The sequence below is a fragment of the Scyliorhinus torazame genome, chromosome 8 (genome assembly GCF_047496885.1).
Source record: "Scyliorhinus torazame isolate Kashiwa2021f chromosome 8, sScyTor2.1, whole genome shotgun sequence".
Taxonomy (NCBI): domain Eukaryota; kingdom Metazoa; phylum Chordata; class Chondrichthyes; order Carcharhiniformes; family Scyliorhinidae; genus Scyliorhinus; species Scyliorhinus torazame.
In genome coordinates, this window is record NC_092714.1 from 178,077,593 (window position 1) to 178,088,285 (window position 10,693).

Here is a 10,693-nt window from a genome sequence, read left to right on the forward strand (position 1 = left end):
GTACACATGGAAAATGGTTGGGGAAATCGCCAGATCCGTGCTGCACATACGCAGGGCTGACAGGCTGCGCCCCTTGGCCAGCGGCACAGATCTGGTCCCAGTGTGGGGGTGCTGGACACTGTCCACATACCCTCTCCCTCCGTCCGCAGGCGCCACATCAGGCTCACCATCGCTGAGACCACACGTGGCCTGTGCCGTCGGGAACTCGGCCCATCGCAGCAGGAGCATTGCAAGAGGGCCAGCTGATGCCGCGCCAATGCTGTTGCAGCGGCGCGCAATGCGATGATCCATTCTGGAGGGGTAGAGCATGGCTGACTATTGCCAAACCGGCGTCATCCTTGATTTCGGCGTCGGAGTTGATCCTCCGACAGATCGCTGATTTCGATGTCAGGCAACGGAGAATCCCACCCGTCACCACCTGTCCTATCATGCCATTTTTTTTTTTTTTGTTGTTCAATACAGAATCAAACATCCTACCACAGAATAGTTTTTAAAAATTATTTCACGGGATCTGGGCATAGCTCAATATTTCTTGGCCATCCCTAATTGCCTTTGAGATGACTGACATAAATAGCATAGATGTCTTTTAAGGGGACACATTAAGGAGAACGGAATAGACAGATATGCTGATGGTATTTGATGAGGGATGCAAAAAGGTTTGTATGGAGCATAAACCATCTGGGCCAAATTGCCTAGGTCCCTAATGCATTTCTAGAAGAATGCTTTATTCTAGAAGAATGCTTTATTCTAGAAGAATGCTTTATTCTAGAAGAATGCTTTATTCTAGAAGAATGCTTTATTCTAGAAGAATGCTTTATTCTAGAAGAATGCTTCATTGTAGCTTCAGATAGCTGGAACTGAACAAGCAGGCACCTACCTGTAAAAGGCCCAGCGATTTTTGGGCAAGGTCCGAAAGACGAAGGGGCAAAGCCAAGATCCTTTCTGTGGTGATTGTTCCTCTTAAGGGCAGGTGACCAATCGGAACTCTAGTTGTAGAATAACCCCATGATGTGAGAGGCTACTGGGCAAAGGGACATTTTAGGAGCAAGCTGCAGCCATGAGGCTGCTGTACAAGTCCAATTAATAAATACCCTTTTGTGTTCATTTATGAAGTCTGAGAAAATGCATCTTTACACTTCCCAAGTAAAGGACGCAGGCACAAGGGCGCTGTGGAAGCTCATTCATTGAACATGTTCAAGATGGAAATTGATAGTTTTCTGGAGACTAATGAGAAACCAGGGCGAGGGGGATAGCATGGGTAAGTGGCATTGAGGAAGACAATCAACCATGATCTAATTGAATGGCGAAGCATGTCAACGGGCTGAATGGTCTACTCCTGTACCTATGTTCCAAGGAGAGTGGGAACAGACCAGACTCCTGTGCAATCCAAACTAATCATTGTCAACTTGCAGCTTGTTGTTTGCAGTTTCTGGTAGCCATAATATGTCTGCCTTTTGAGTTCATCGTCCAGATGTGTTAAGAAATTAATTTTTTTTTAAAGGGTCCCCTTTTCTCATTTGACAAGTTAAATTCAAAACTTTACGCCATCAATTTTGACAGACAAACCTATCTTTTAGCCCTTGATTTTTTAAAAATTTACTTGTATTGTTAGAGCAAATGTGAAAGTTCCACATTGCTCCCTCAGCCTCCTTGCATGTTTGTTAAATGTGATAACCCCCCCCCCCCTCAATTACTGAACAATAACTGGGTCTTCAAATAGCACTTGGCACAAATAACACTGAGATGGCTGCCCTTGGGAATGTTGTAAGTGGAATGTTTAACATTAGTCATGCAACATTGGTGCTAGACTCTGAATACATGCTTAAATCAAATTTCCTTTTTCAGAAACTAAAGGAAGAAAATTTGTATTACTACAGTACCTCAGCACACTCCTGAACCACTTCACATAACAAGGAATTGGTTTCATAATAATCTTTATTGTCACAAGTAGGCTTACATTAACACTGCAATGAAGCTACTGTGAAATTCCACTAGTCGCCACACTCTGGTACCTGTTTGGGTACACAGTGGGAGAATTCAGAATGTCCATTTCACCTAACCAGTCTTTCGGACTTGAGGGAGGAAACTGGAGCACCCAGAGGAAATACATGCAGGCACAGGGAGAACGTGCAGACTCTGCACAGACAGTGACCCAAGTCGGGAATCGAACCTGGGACCAGTGCTAACCACTGTGCTACCGTGCCGATAGCAAACTGCACAGAAGTAGATGATCAGGATCCTGTTTTGCTTTTTTTGGTTTTATACAATTCTTTTGATGTTGAGAGATGTCATCCATGGGCAGCCCAGTGGATAGCACTGTGGCTTCACAACGCCAGGGTCCCAGGTTTGATTCCCCACTGGGTCACTGTCTGTGCGGAGTCTGCACGTTCTCCCCGTGTCTGCGTGGGGTTCCGCCGGGTGCCCCGGTTTCCTCCTGCAGTCCAAAGACGTGCAGGTTAGGTGGATTGGCCATGATAAATTGCCCTGAGTGACCAAAAAGGTTAGGAGGGATTATTGGGTTATGGGCATAGGGTGGAAGTGCTTTAAGTGGGTCGGTGCAAACTCGATGGGCTGAATGGCCTCCCTTCTGCACTGTATGTTCTATATGGTACTCTCTGGTCTGTCCAGGTCAACAGTCGCCATCAACCGGGCAGTTTAACATCATCCAAAAGATGGAATAACAAGGAGGGAGCTATCCTTATTTAACACCTTTCACCACCTTGAAACTTCTCAAGTGCTTTACAATCAAAAGATTTGAAGTGTAGTTTCTGATGTGATGTAGAAAACACGGCAGCTAATTTGCAAACAGCAACTCCCATTCATGATGATGATCAGATAATCTCTTTATAATGACGTTTGATTGAGGGGAACATATCGACTGGACACTAGGGAAAATTCTCCGGCTCTTCAAATATGCAGTGGATTCTGCTGCACTCTCCCCTTAACATCAGTTTCAAATAGGTGTGGGAGAGGGAAATGGGATGAAATAGTTGGCTGCTCCCAAAGAACAGGTACAGGCCTCTCCAGTTAAAACTTGTTATAAAATGGGAATGAGCCAGTGTTTTGGTTGTTTCTGCCTGAGAAGACAGGTGGTGTCTTTGTTTAAAGTCAGATATGAGAGATGGTACCTCCGGTAGTGCAGCATGCCCCCAGTATGGCACTGGAGTGCCAGCTGAGGTTCCAATTTACTCACAACCAGGTGGGTAATTGGACACATCATCTTTAATGCCATTGGATAGGGAGGGAAAACTCCATGCAAGGTTCCCATTCCCGACAGCCATTCAGTGATGCCTTCTGGACGTGTCTGCTCCTTTTTCATTCCCAAAGGGTGAAAATAAGTAGTTTTTGCATCGCAATCCAACTCTTAACCTCCTGCAATACTGGCTGCATAAATGATTGAGTTCCCCTTTTACAGTAACTGACTGCCTCAGTGTATTGTGCGGCACTGCATCCTCTCAGGACAGCTTAACTCTCTGCATTACCTGCCGGTGTTCCTTTATTCCCTTCTCTTGTCCCTCTTTCCCTCCATATTTCACCATCTCATCTCATTCCCACCCTCTCCTCAACTCTCTGCCCCTCCCTCTCCCTCTCCAGATGGTGAGTTAAGCCAGAACCTAGTTGGCTTGTACTCCTGAAGGTCCGAGAACTTCCCCTGTTGCCACAGTACATTTCCTTCGTCAAATATTTCATTAAAAATGTGATGTAGCACTGATGTAATAAATTTCTAGGGGTGGGGCAGAATGGAAAGTCCCTGATTGGTCAGAGCTAAGGAGAGTTTGACAAACATGTCACGGACAAAGAAACTGTTAATGGTATCATTCGGTATGGAAGAGTTAATATGGCACGGTAGGGTGGCAGAATGTGTTAATGGGACAAAGGTCAGTGCTCAGTGGGACAAAACTGAACAACAAGGGAGTGGCCTTGTGGAGGAGAGTGGGGTGCGTTGGGACAAGCCGGAGGAACCGAATAACAGAAACCTTAAGGAGCGGATCAAGATGGAGGTTCACAGTCTACAGTTGTTGAACTCATGAGTCCAGAAGGCCTAACCTGACTCTTGCATCCCATCGCATTGAGGCTGTTGCAGGTGCTTCACCTGATGGAACTAGACTTGGGTCAAAATATCCGATGTGAAGCCATACTGGATGGACTGTGGCCAGACGGACTAAAAATCCAATGTCTGGCCACATGTATTTGTGGCCTGTTATCACCAAGTGCAATGCATGACCCATAAATTGATATAAACATTTGAGCCATCGTTTCAGCACTGCAGTCCTGACAGACTTGACGGCTACACTTGACTGATGCTGTGTTATCAAGATTCTGGAGGTGTGGTTGGCCTATTTTCTTAGTCAGTGTAGCAGAATAAGCAGCAACAGTCTTTTTCATTTTGGCACCATCACCTCAGTGCCATGCTCCAGGGTCAGCTAGTGGTGTTGGATACATCCTGTCTACAGATCTGTTTTAGCAAGTGAAACTCGATCCTATTGTCAAGGCTGAATCCCCCAGACCTCAGCAAACCAGCGATATTTGCAGCTATTGATCAAACCATTTAATTTCTTCTTTTCAGTGGGATGCTGAAGATTGTATTTTACATGTTTTGGGGGTTGGACACCACAATTTACTCCCGTACTGATTGGGGGGGTCAGTTCAGGTTAGTTGGCGGGACAGCTGTTTGTGATGCAGAGCGACACCAACAACGCGGGTTCAATTGCCGTACTAGCTGAGGTTATTCATGAAGGCCCCACCTTCTCAACCTTGCCCCTGGCCTGAGGTGTGGTGACCCTCGGGATAGATCACCACCAATCAGCCCTTCCCCCTCAAAGGGAAAGCAGCCTATGGTCATCTGGGATTATGGCGACTTTACTTTTACTTACTTTACTGACCAACCACCTTGGGGAAGTTGAGGCTCCGATGAGCCCTCCAGGGTAGATGTAAAAGATCCAATAGGATTAATTCGGAAGTCAAGTTCTCCCAGGTGTCCTGGCCAATAAATATCTCTCCAGGAGCAGCACTATATTTAATTCCTGTCTTTGGGATCTTGCTCTTGTGGAAATTTTATGCTGCATCCTCTACGTTGCGATAAAGATTATGTTTCCGAGTATGTAATCAGCAATAAAGAGCTTTAGGGCATTGAGGCCATGAAAAGAATAATGGTTTAGAGGGGAGCCAACGGGGATTTTGTTTCCTTCACCCAGGCGGACAGTGGGGATCCGGGAGTGGCATAAATCTACAATGGTGTGGACCAAGAGCTGACTGGTGTGATTTTGCCACCTGCCTATTGGTATGTAGACACAGTGAGCCGAATGCCCCACACACGAGCCAGGCAAACAATTGTTTAGGCGCTGAACATATGCTGTGACCCTCTGTACCCACCCACCTCCCAACTAAAACAGACTGTAGTAGGGATGCAGAATGGGTTTGTAGAATATTTACGCAGCATATCAATAATAAGATAAATCGCCACGATAAAACGGCTTTAATTCGACTGATCCAAGTGGCTGTATGCTGGTTCCAGCGCCATGGTCAACCTCCCACTTTGGCTCAGATTGGTCTGTGCACAAACTTGCCTGTAGCTAGGAAGAGTTTAGGTGCATTGAGCCCCCTACGCTCTGGGACTGGCAAGGGAAGGAAATCTATTCCCCAGCACCGATTACCCCCCCCCCCTCCCTGATGAGATGCATGTTCTTTGAATTCTATCTGTGTGACCGTGGATTGTTAAATTGTGCAGCACATTGTGGGCAAGTGAAATTCTCCTTTCAGCAGCTGTGGCAGGATGTTTCGTTCGCAAAGCTGCTTCCTTTTAAAAATTTTGTTGAAGAATTTCCCGACTCCCCGACTCGAATGCAGTGATCTGACCTGAGGAAGAAGCTGCTTGCTGGGAAGACAATAAATGAAGCTGTGCTCCCAGCCAACAGTGAGTCAGCAGGAAGCCAACCATCGGAATGTAAATGAGCTCTCTCCACTGTCTCGCCACATAGAAAGCCGTCATTAGCCTAGATTAGATTTTCATAAAAATCAGACAGTTTAAGGTTTAATACCTGATATCTGTGCACTGGCTCAGACAGCTGTGTGAGTGCAGTGATAGGATTGTTTGGAAATGAACTGGGATTCCTGCCATTTGAGAATTGTTATAATGAGGACTTTAATCAGCCATTAAAAGCTTTGGCTTTTTTGGGTGGGGGGAGAATTGTAGAAAGCTGATCTTTTTCAATTCTGTCAGCTTCTCCTGTCCCTCTTTTTTCTTTCTCTTTTGCTCTCTTCCCTATTCTGCTATGCTCCTACTTTTTCATTCTTGCGCTTTCACTCTTTTGCTTGACTTTCACCACCATTTTCTTTCTCTTGTCTCTGTCTCCATCTCTTTCCCCCCCTCTTCCCCACATCTTTATCATTGCCAGAATAACACCAATAAAATAGTGCTATTTGTAAACTCTGTGAGATCTGGGGCGGGGGGGGGAAAGAGAGAAGGAGCATGTGAGGGGAACCGAGGAGGAGATTTGAGAGGATGAAAAGCACAGGTTTATTGAGCTGCTTGCTCACAGATCTGTTCAAAGTATTTATTGCGCTGCATCTGCCGGGTTTGTCCTTGGGTTGCAGACTCCCTCCCAGATGTAAAATGTTATTGATCTGGAGACGAAGCCAGACTCTGATGTAATGCTGTCTGCTCCCCACTCTGCAGCGAGGTGTGACACGTGCCCATTTTCAAAGTCCAGGGTGAGTTCAATACAACAGCCCAGTTTTAATTCCCACTTTTCTTTGCTACCAGATGTTTTCTAATGCAGGTTATAAGATCTCTGCTCCGAAGCGGTGCTGACGATCACATAAATGCTGGAAATCCTAAATGCAAAAACAGAAAACACTGGATAGCGATATTGGGCCACCCAGCATATCTGAAAGAGGAAGCTGGACAAGTGTTTTTGGTCAGAAAAAAATGATGGGGATATTTTTTGTGTTATTTTAACGAACAAACGGTGGGAAGAGGGGCAAGTTTATCTACCCAGTGGTTCTGGTTCATGATGTACCTCACTCCAGTTGTGACACACTGAGTCAATAATAATGATTAGATAATTGGTAGAGATGGGATAATATTGGAGACATTGTGACTATGTTCCATTTATTTGAGAGCTAGGATTATTTGCCCCTTATTCTGACCCCATCAGAATATGTTGTTTCATACCGGCTTCTGACATGGACACGTTTCCACCCGGGTCACCCTTTTCGTCCTCCGTTACCAAAGGAAGTAGTGCATTCAGCAGTGGGAGCCATGATGGCTTCCTCCACCAGAGCCTGAGTTGATTTATACAGCATCCCCACCCCCCACACGCTCACACGCCAATGCACACGTGTCACAGAATATCTAATTTTGTCTTGTAATTTCTACTTCCTTTCTAGTGAGGGATATTTATCTTCAATCTCCTCCCTCTCCTTCCAGGATGGGGCATGAGCAGGAGTAGAAAGGAACCAAGACTTGGAGATGTCTCTCGCAAATCTCTTGGATGGATTTACAGGATGATTCTCACAGGCTGCCATGTTCCCTTTCCATGGCCATTGCTACCTTTGTTCCAGTTGAGAAGGTGGGGAGAGTTTGATGGGCTTCCACAAATCATTAGACGAACAGAACACCAGTCGTCTTCTAACCCCCCGCCCCCCCCCCCCCCCTCAACAATTTTGATCGATCTCTCTCCCCTCTCTATCGATCTCTCTCTCCCCGCCCCCCCCGATCGATCTCTCTCACCCACCCCCCTCAATCGCTCTCTTCCATCCCCCTCGATCGCTCTCTTCCATCCCCCTCGATCGCTCTCTTCCCTCCCTCCTCGATCGCTCTCTTCCCTCCCCCTCGATCGCTCTCTTCCCTCCCCCTCGATCGCTCTCTTCCCTCCCCCTCGATCGCTCTCTTCCCTCCCCCTCGATCGCTCTCTTCCCTCCCCTCGATCGCTCTCTTCCCTCCCCTCGATCGCTCTCTTCCCTCCCCTCGATCGCTCTCTTCCCTCCCTCCTCGATCGCTCTCTTCCCTCCCTCCTCGATCGCTCTCTTCCCTCCCTCCTCGATCGCTCTCTTCCCTCCCTCCTCGATCGCTCTCTTCCCTCCCTCCTCGATCGCTCTCTTCCCTCCCTCCTCGATCGCTCTCTTCCCTCCCTCCTCGATCGCTCTCTTCCCACCCTCCTCGATCGCTCTCTTCCCTCCCTCCTCGATCGCTCTCTTTCCTCCTCGATCGCTCTCTTCCCTCCCTCCTCGATCGCTCTCTTCCCTCCCTCCTCGATCGCTCTCTTCCCTCCCTCCTCGATCGCTCTCTTTCCCCCTCGATCGCTCTCTTTCCCCCTCGATCGCTCTCTTCCATCCCCCTCGATCGCTCTCTTTCCCCCTCGATCGCTCTCTTCCATCCCCCTCGATCGCTCTCTTCCCTCCCTCCTCGATCGCTCTCTTCCCTCCCCCTCGATCGCTCTCTTCCCTCCCCCTCGATCGCTCTCTTCCCTCCCCCTCGATCGCTCTCTTTCCCCCTCGATCGCTCTCTTTCCCCCTCGATCGCTCTCTTTCCCCCTCGATCGCTCTCTTTCCCCCTCGATCGCTCTCTTTCCCCCTCGATCGCTCTCTTTCCCCCTCGATCGCCCTCTTTCCCCCCTCGATCGCCCTCTTTCCCCCCTCGATCGCCCTCTTTCCCCCCTCGATCGCCCTCTTTCCCCCCTCGATCGCCCTCTTTCCCCCCTCGATCGCCCTCTTTCCCCCCTCGATCGCCCTCTTTCCCCCCTCGATCGCCCTCTTTCCCCCCTCGATCGCCCTCTTTCCCCCCTCGATCGCCCTCTTTCCCCCCTCGATCGCCCTCTTTCCCCCCTCGATCGCCCTCTTTCCCCCCTCGATCGCTCTCTTCCCTCCCCCTCGATCGCTCTCTTCCCTCCCCCTCGATCGCTCTCTTTCCCCCCTCGAGCGCCCTCTTTCCCCCCTCGAGCGCCCTCTTTCCCCCCTCGAGCGCCCTCTTTCCCCCCTCGAGCGCTCTCTTCCCCCCCCCCTCGATCGCTCTTTTTCCCCCCCCCTCGATCGCTCTTTTTCCCCCCCCCCTCGATCGCTCTTTTTCCCCCCCCCCTCGATCGCTCTTTTTCCCCCCCCCCTCGACCCCCCCCCCTCGATCGCTCTTTTTCCCCCCCCCCTCGATCGCTCTTTTTCCCCCCCCCCTCGATCGCTCTTTTTCCCCCCCCCCTCGATCGCTCTTTTTCCCCCCCCCCTCGATCGCTCTTCCCCCCCCCTCGATCGCTCTTCCCCCCCCCCTCGATCCCTCTTTCCCCCCCCCTCGATCGCTCTTTTCCCCCCCCCCCCTCGATCGCTCTTTCTCCCCCCCCCCCCCCCTCGATCGCTCTCTCTCTCTCTCTTACCCCACTTTCTCCTTCTATCCCGCTCGCTCGCATGCACTCGCTCAACATTATGCATTTTGGGTGTGCACTGTGATTGGAGAGATACTAACTCCCCCAGCTGTTGTGTTATGTAACACGTCGGTTAACACTTTTACATATTGCTCTTTTTTTGCGGTTTGTTTATTATATATTGGAAGGGGTAATATTAATATTAAGCTGAATTCAATTTCCACGACCTTGCTTGGCATTCAGAAGAACTCTGACTGCCTCGTAAACTACAGGCATCTATCAAGAGTCCCCGAGGACAAATTACTGGTGAAAAATTGAGCAAGATCTCCTGCTAATTGAATAGTAACAGTGATTAGCAGCTGCTCTCTCCTAATCGGCCAACATTGCTCCATTTTTTGTTTCCACAAGGACCTTCCGCGGGAAGCAAGGCAGTGCCGCCTGTTCAGAGCGGGGTTCCTTAATGCTTCCATTGTTCATTTTAACCTCTTCCTTTGAACCCTTCTGGTGTGGCTCACTCTGCTTTGCCTCCCCTCCACCTGCAGTGTACTTTTCGGTTCGTGCTAATGGCTGTGAAGGTGTGGTGACCATCATTGTTTTCAAGCAGGACTTTATTAGACTCTGCGCGTGCTCTTTCCTCCACCCCCAACCCCTTTAGGAGGTCTCTGCACACCCCCCCCCCCCCCCCAAGGTTATTTCAAATCTAACAGATCTACTTCTCCAGTGTGTTGAATGATTGATTGATTTTAGCAGTGTGATGTTACCTCGTGCACACTGGAGGATTCTAATTGCTGAAATTTTCATAATCTGGTTCCAACGAACCCAGTACTTGCCAGCAACATTGCAGGACTCAGGATTCACTCTCTTCTTAATGGGAGAGGATTCTGAGCAATGCTCTTTGGCAGAATCAAATGCAGTAGAGACAGAGAATCATAGAAAAGTTACAGCACCGAAGGAGGCCATTCAGCCCATGCCAGCCAGAGGCCATCCAGGTTCCCTTTATAATCCCACTTTCCTGCACGCAGTCCATAGCCCTGTAGCTGAGAGCACTTAGGTCCAGGTACTTTTTTTAAAAAAAAGAGTTTAAGGTCTGCCTCCACCACCAACTTGGAGTAGTGAATTCCTGACACACAGTACCCTCTGCATAGAAAAGTTCTTCCTCATGTCCCCGTTATACCTTCTGCCATTTAACACAAATCTATGTCCCCTGGTTCTAGAATTCTCCATGAAGGGAAACTATTTTATCCTGCCGTTCTATCTATTCCCCTCATAAATTTGTACACCTCAATTAAGTCACCCCTCGGCCTTTTTTGTTCCAAAGTAAATAACCCCAACCCATCCAATCT

The 10,693-nt window shown here is 48.7% G+C and overlaps 1 protein-coding gene across 3 annotated transcripts in view; it reads left to right on the plus strand.

Annotated features, from left to right (window-relative positions):
* LOC140428270 (protein TMEPAI-like) overlaps positions 1–10,693 on the plus strand; it is a 152,404-nt gene that overhangs the window by 87,899 nt on the left and 53,812 nt on the right. The window contains exon 2 of one of the 3 annotated variants that reach the window (XM_072514554.1): positions 7,390–7,571. The exons of the other annotated variants lie outside the window; for them this stretch is intronic. The gene's annotated coding sequence lies outside the window, so the exon portion shown is untranslated. The remainder of the gene's footprint in view (positions 1–7,389; positions 7,572–10,693) is intronic. 3 annotated transcript variants of the gene reach the window in all.